Genomic DNA, 6000 nt, shown 5'->3' with positions numbered 1-6000 from the left:
TTGCCTATAAAATGAAGAATTTGTTAGTTTTCAAGTTTATATTTAACAATGTGACTCTTTTCTTAAATAAAAACACACAACACTGAGGAGAACCCAGAGGTGAAAGTTAGGGGTGGGATGGGATGGGATAGCAGAATCCTGCCCATTAAGCTATCCCATTATCTCAGTAATTCCTAAACTCCTCCACTATAGTACAGAGTGCAATTTGCAAAATACTGGGATTGATGAAATCCAAAGTTTCTTCCATAACTAATAAAGTATGGTTTCAACAGGATTGCATATGGAGTTTTCTTTCTTTGATATCATCTTGGTAGCACTTAATCTCCAAAAGTCAGTCTTCACCTGTATTTTGACCCAACTCATTAAAGTTGAGTTTGAGAGTTACTCAGGTCATTCAGTAGGGGAGAGGTTTGTGTTCTAGCTCACCAAAAATGAAACTAAAACAAGAGCTTAATGGACATATAGCACATAAGGACAGCTCCAAATAATTTTGCATGCAAATTTTAAAAAATCCATTTATCCCTTTGTAAATAGTTTTATTATTTTTCTGGACCGAGTTTCATAAAAGAAATTTTCAGTGCTGGAAATTGGTATTTTAGTGGCTTACTCTGGACTCTGTGTGTGCTCAAGAAACTCGTGCTTGCCCTTCCCTCCCTTCTAGGGAAAAGTAACTCTGATCTGTAATGGAGTCCTCACATGCATACTGCTAGAGCTTGGTATAAAGTGGAAAGTTTCAGAGGACTGGATGAGTTTTTTCTTTTTTTTTTTTTTCTTTTTTTTTTAATTAAATCTTTATTGTTCAGATTATTACATTTGTTCCTCTTTTTTCCCCCCATAACTCCCCTCCTCCCAGTTCCCGCCCCACCCTCCGCCCTCACTCCCCACCCACTGTCCTCATCCATAGGTGCACGATTTTTGTCCAGTCTCTTCCCGCATCTCCGACACCCCTTTCCCCCCCAAGAATAGTCAGTCCATTCCCTTTCTATGTCCCTCATTCTATTATAATCACCAGTTCATTCTGTTCATCAGATTATTTATTCACTTGATTCTTAGATTCACTTGTTGATAGATGCATATTTGTTGTTCATAATTTGTATCTTTACCTTTTTCTTCCTCTTCCTCTTCTTAAAGAATACCTTTCAGCATTTCATATAATCCTGATTTGGTGGTGATGAACTCCTTTAGCTTTTCCTTATCTGTGAAGCTCTTTATCTGACCTTCAATTCTGAATGATAGCTTTGCTGGATAAAGTAATCTTGGTTGTAGGTTCTTGGTATTCATCACTTTGAATATTTCTTGCCACTCCCTTCTGGCCTGCAAAGTTTCTGTTGAGAAATCAGCTGACAGTCGTATGGGTATTCCCTTGTAGGTAACTGAGTTTCTTTCTCTTGCTGTTTTTAAGATTCTCTCTTTATCTTTTGCTCTTGGCATTTTAATTATGATGTGTCTTGGTGTGGTCCTCTTTGGATTCCTTTTGTTTGGGGTTCTCCGCGCTTCTTGGACCTGTAAGTCCATTTCTTTCACCAGGTGGGGGAAGTTTTCTGTCATTATTTCTTCAAATAGGTTTTCAATATCTTGCTCTCTCTCATCTTCTGGCACCCCTATAATTCTGATGTTGGTACGCCTGAAGCTGTCCCAGAGGCTCCTTACACTATCCTCGCATTTTTGGATTCTTTTTTCATTTTGCTTTTCCGTTTGGGTGTTTTTTGCTTCCTCGCATTTCAAATCATTGACTTGATTCTTGCGCTCCTCTGGTCTGCTGTCGGGAGTCTGTATAATATTCTTTATTTCAGTCAGTGTATGCTTAATTTCTAGTTGATTCCCCAATATAACATCGAGGGTCTCATTAGTTTTCTTGTAGATCTCATTAAGTTTATCGGCGGCTTCTAAACAGTTCTTGAGAGACCTTAAAAGTGTGGTTCTGAACTCTAGATCTTCCATTGACAATTTTGTCCTGTTTCTTTGTCTCCGCATTTTGTTATGCTTCCTTGGTGCACCCCCTAGTGGTCTTTGTTCGCAGTCTTATAGTTAAATCTTGTAGCTAATTCCAGGGAGGGTTTGACCTCCAGGCCAAGTGGCTATGAGAATCAGCTGTGTCAGCAGTGAGAGAACTTCTGTCCTCTAGGGAGGTGCTAATCTAGCCTTTGCCTGAGGCTATCCGGCAAATGCCTCTGTGCAGGGCTTGGGCGGGGCGGGTCGCACAGTATCAATAGGGTGGGCCGGAGAGAGAGCAGTTATGGCGGCTCTCAGTCCTGTCCCCAGGGGCTCTGCCTCTCTGAGTCCCAGCACCCGCTGCAAAGCTCGGAGAGAAAGCTGCACTCGCTCTGACCGAAACCAGGCAGTCCCGCTTCTCCCGTTTGAGTCTGGGTCCCTAAAGACTCGCCAGGATCTGGAGCTCAGAGTCTGCGACTCCCTCCCGATTGAAAACGCCAACCGCGCCCTCCGCCGCCAGCCCGCTCCGTGCACTCCACACCTCAGAATTTGACTTCAGCACTGCGCCTCCTCTGAGTGTCCGTATGCGTTTCTCTTTCCTCCTAGTTGTAGGACTTCCATTCAGCCAGCGTTCCAGTGGTTTTGGGTGATGTCCGTTCTGTCTTTTAGTTTCACTTTTGAAGTAGTTGTTCAAAGCAGCAAACTCCGGCGTTAACCTATGCCGCCATCTTGGTTCCCGAGTTTTTTCTTAATTGCAAGTTCTTAGTGTAAAAATCATATTTGAGGGACCAATAGAACACTTTCTTAGCAATCACAGATCTGTGGTTCATAACACACTGAAGAGGAGCACAGGCACTTGGCCAAGATGCTAAGGGGGCGAGGACTTGGGAAGGAAAGTCAGATGCTCTAGTGATGATTTATTTCTTTTGGGGTCTCCAGTATCCAAAGGCTCGGTGGGGTTTCACCTTTCAGTGAGGGTTGAGAAATATTGATCTAACCTAATATTATCCTCTGTCCCTTGAGGAATTCAGGTTACCTACACGTGGCTTCTTTTTTATTATTGATTTAGAGAGAGAGAGAGAGAGAGAGAGAGAGAGAGAGAGAGAGAGAGAGAGAGAGAAACATTGTTTTGTCATTCTATTCATTTATGTATACAATGGCTGATTCTTGTATGTGCCCTGACCGGGGATCGAACCCACAACTTTGTCATATTGGGATAACACTCTAACTAACTGAGCTCCCTGGCCAGGGTCTACACTAGGCTTTTTGATAATATCTCTTTTCTTCATTGCAATTTTCCCTATAGTGAGCATAACATTAGAAATCAAGTTGCTGGCTTTTGTACTGTTTTCTAGGCTGAGATTTCTGCAAAACAAGTCGGACATATGACTAGGCACTGCTCATTTTAATTTTAAATTTAATAATGTGGCTGTAAAAGCAAATCTGTATAAATTAAGTTACTCTAAGGCAGTGGTCGTCAAACTGCGGCTCGTGAGCCACATGCGGCTCTTTGGCCCCTTGAGTGTGGCTCTTCCACAAAATACCACATGCAGGCGTGCAAGTACAGTGCGATTGAAACTTCGTGGCCCATGCACAGAAGTCGGTATTTTGTGAAAGAGCCACACTCAAGGGGCGAAAGAGCTGCATGTGGCTCGCGAGCCGCAGTTTGCCGACCACTGCTTTAAGGGGTCTTGCTTAGATTTATATTTTCTCTTAAGAGCTTTCATTAAGGAAGTAACATTAGAAGAAGGTAACTTTCAATAGTAAAGTTGATGCAAAAAGAAAGCATTAGAATAATATCTGTAATAATAAAAGCATAATATGCTAATTAGACTGGACATCCTTCTGGGCGACCTTCCGGATGAAGCTGAGACTGAGGGAAGCCCAGGTCTGTGAGGAAAGCCTGGGTCTTGGGTTCCAGAGGGAAGCTGGTGCCGGCAGCTGGGGGAAGGAAAGCGTATTCTTGTACAAATTTTGTGCATTGGGCCTCTAGTATTACAATAAATACACATTATGTCATTAGGAGTTTAATATATGTAGAACAAAAAGATTCTTTATATTCAGATGTGCACTTTGGTTTATTTATCCCAAGAGCTCATCAACATTCCCATGCTTAAAGCAGTTGCTACGAAGATTAAAAGTATGTTTAGTTTTTGATGATGTGTCTGATTAAAGCCAGACATATTTTTCTTTATTCCCAGTTTCTGACTCTGCCAGTTGCCTGTAGGTGTTACACACACACACACACACACACACACACACACACACACACACCATTTGTTTTGTTTTACTTTAACTGTAATATCATTTAAAGAAATCCATAGGAAATAATAAATGTCATGAAAATAATGTTGGAGAAATGTAGGAATTCATTAAATTTGCTTATTACTTTTTAATCCTCACCTGAGAATGGTTAATTACTTGTTTTTTTAGTTGATTTGAGAGAGTGAGAGAGAGAAAGAAACATCGATATGAGGGAGAAACATCAATCAGTAGCCCCCCTATGCGCCCCAACCAGGGATCAAACTGAAACCTGGGTATGTGCCCTGTGTGGGAATTGAACCCACCACCTTTAGTTGTACGGGAAAATGCTCCAAACAACTGAGCCATACTGGCCAGGGCTATGTTTCCTTAATTAATTAATCCTGTAAGAATTTAACAAAATGGATTCTTGGTGCCTGGCATTGGCCAAAGGGCTGAGAGGGGTACAATCCTGATCACCTGGAATTTGCATTCTAATTGGAGAGATAAGTCAAAGCAGAAAAAATTAAATAACTTTGCATGTGATTTAATGATTGAATAGTAACTACAATAAGTACTACATCTCAGATAAGGGAGATATGCACAAAATAAGTTTCCTAAAAGATGTGAAAGTAGAAAGACTTACGTTTTTTACCAAATCCAAATCAGAATCAAGTTCTCTCCCCCTCCCTCTACAATCTATCTTTCATAGAGCATTGTTTGGTGTGGGTGAGCTGATTTCTGAGTTTCCCCAAATTTAAAATGCAGAGATTGTAATTTTAAAAAATTGGCCCTAACCGGTTTGGCTCAGTGGATAGAGCATCGGCCTGCGGACTGAAGGGTCCCAGGTTCGATTCCAGTCAAGGGCATGTACCTTGGTTGCAGGCACATCCCCAGTAGGGGATGTGCAGGAGGCAGCTGATCGATGTTTCTCTCTCATCGATGTTTCTAACTCTCTATCCCTGTCCCTTCCTCTCTGTAAAAAATCAATAAAATATATTTTAAAAAAATTGGATTGGATTTTGTTTATTATGAGTTCAGCACAGACAGATATCTTGACTCCTAGTATGGAAAACTGGTAGTGAGTGATGGGGCTCAGATCCAGAGTCTTTGGGGAATATCGAATTCTTTTAACGTGCGTGCTCTCTTGAGCTTAGAGACAGGTAGGCAGATACTTTGGCCCTCTCTAGGAACTTCCAGTTGCTCTTCCTGTCTTAATTCTGCTGGAGTATGTAACAACCTGAGGTGTCTAAAGCACTTGTGAGGTATATTCCAAGTAATGAATAATGAACTTTTCCTACACATTAGAGTGCTTATCCTACAAAGATGGTAGTTACACATCACAGTTCTAAAGCTGAAGAGGGAGAGATGAAATGTAGTGAAAAATTGCACAAGTTTGAACCTACTAGGTTTTTGTGTGCTTGTTTGGAATCTGTCTTAAGTGGAAACATCATTTGTCTTATGTGTCTTGGTGGAAAAAGGATAGAAAACAATCGCTCTAGTGTAAGGACAGCTATTTCTCTCTGCTCTACTCTTTCCTTACTGGGAAAGAAAGGTTTTTTTACTTTTTGTCTGGGTCTCAAAACCATTTTTTGGTGGCTGATCAAAATTGCTTTCCTTTCAACCACCTGAACACCAATTCAATTAGACCCTCTCTCCGTCGGGTACCTAACCCTTATTATAAAAAATCGCCTAAGATGCCCTTGGTGTTTAACACCTCCCACCCTCCCCCAATTCTAATAACTTCTTACTTTTTTTCTCTCCCGAAGGTCTCTCTAGCTTTATTTAAAAACAAGTTTGCCTCTTTATTTTCACTCTCTGTGGCTT

This window comes from Myotis nattereri, assembly GCF_964212035.1.
Source record: "Myotis nattereri genome assembly, chromosome: 8".
NCBI classification, from domain to species: domain Eukaryota; kingdom Metazoa; phylum Chordata; class Mammalia; order Chiroptera; family Vespertilionidae; genus Myotis; species Myotis nattereri.
The sequence above is the reverse complement of the archived record's forward strand: the minus strand, read 5'-3'. Positions refer to the sequence as shown.